We start from the raw sequence: 1402 nt of genomic DNA on the forward strand, positions 1-1402 counted from the left end.
CAAAGATTTCTTCTTTTGGGAAGGCAAGGCACTTTCAATTTTCTGGTGTGTGTGTGTGTGTGTGTGTGTGTGTGCGTGTACATGCACATACACACATATTTTTAGCTCACAAGAAAGCACACTGAATAGACGGGTTATGATTAGCTCTCTGTGGTTGAGAATCACTTATGCAGATACTTTCTAGTGTGACAATTATGATGGCATAGGTTATCAATGTTCTGTTTGGATAAAATTCACAGTCAAAGGAATCTTCACTCAGTTTCTCAGTCTCATACCTGCCAGAACAAAATAAATTAGCATACTCACAGTTCAGACTCCGTGGCAGTATTCACCTCTGGATGATCAAATCTGGGCTTCTGCTGCTAATGCTCTTGAAAACATATTGCAGGGGCCATGTCTGGGGCCTATGTGACACACATAACATGTGCCATCATCTCCCAGTATAAATAGTTCAGGACTAAATGACACTAAAAGTTTAATCCTGAATTAGAACCAAAGTGAACATATCCTGAGAACTATTGCAGGACTCAGCTAGTCCCCGTGTGTGTTCAATCTTCCATCATCCCTGGACTGCTTTCAAGAGTCTCAGAGTTGCTACACTCTGCAGTTGCCAAAGCAGAGAAAACAGGCTAATGAGCAACAGAGTAGCAAGAGCATGACTTTCTCTGGGTGCAAACCTAGGGCAGCAGAAAGCCTTGGAACAAAGACTGCAACACTGTAATGTAAGGAATTTACTTACATATCTCAGGGCTGATGACCTTTCCAACAAATTCTCCCCCAATTCAGATAGATACAGGAACTCAGCCACCTTTGCCTGTTCTGCTTGAGGATTTATACATTTGAATTTTAATGAAGTTCCATGTGAAATATCTACAATTGTTGCATTCTGCAATTTGAAATAGAGTAACATTTTCCCAGGACTAGGAGTCCAAGCTCTCTTTATCCTTCTCCTCCCAAGATTACATTCCTTGTTTCATGGCAATTCTGTGACACTCCCCAGTAGATTTTTCATATTTTTTAATCAATGCAGAGTCCACTGGAAAGCATGTTTGTGAAGAATCAGTATTATGAAAAAATAATTGTTATAGTATTAGCTTGAAAAGATAACAATATTGTATATACTATATCAGCCCAATCATTTAAAGCATGATATACGAATGAAGAAATAAAATACTGTGTATAAACAGGACTAGGGGGCAAAAACATTCAGAGGTGTCTTTGGGTGATGGAACTTTGGAAGGTTAAAACTTTTTTTGCATGTTTAAAGTTTGCTCTAATTAGTATGTGTGGCATTCAAAATTAAGAAACACCCTCTCAAAAATAATATGAGAGCGAGTGTTGAACACTGAAGAGTCTGGGCTTTGGAATCAACTGGACCTGGGTTCAAATTCCAATTCTACCT

Source organism: Neophocaena asiaeorientalis, unplaced genomic scaffold, assembly GCF_003031525.2.
Source record: "Neophocaena asiaeorientalis asiaeorientalis breed wild unplaced genomic scaffold, Neophocaena_asiaeorientalis_V1.1 scaffold411, whole genome shotgun sequence".
Classification (NCBI taxonomy): domain Eukaryota; kingdom Metazoa; phylum Chordata; class Mammalia; order Artiodactyla; family Phocoenidae; genus Neophocaena; species Neophocaena asiaeorientalis.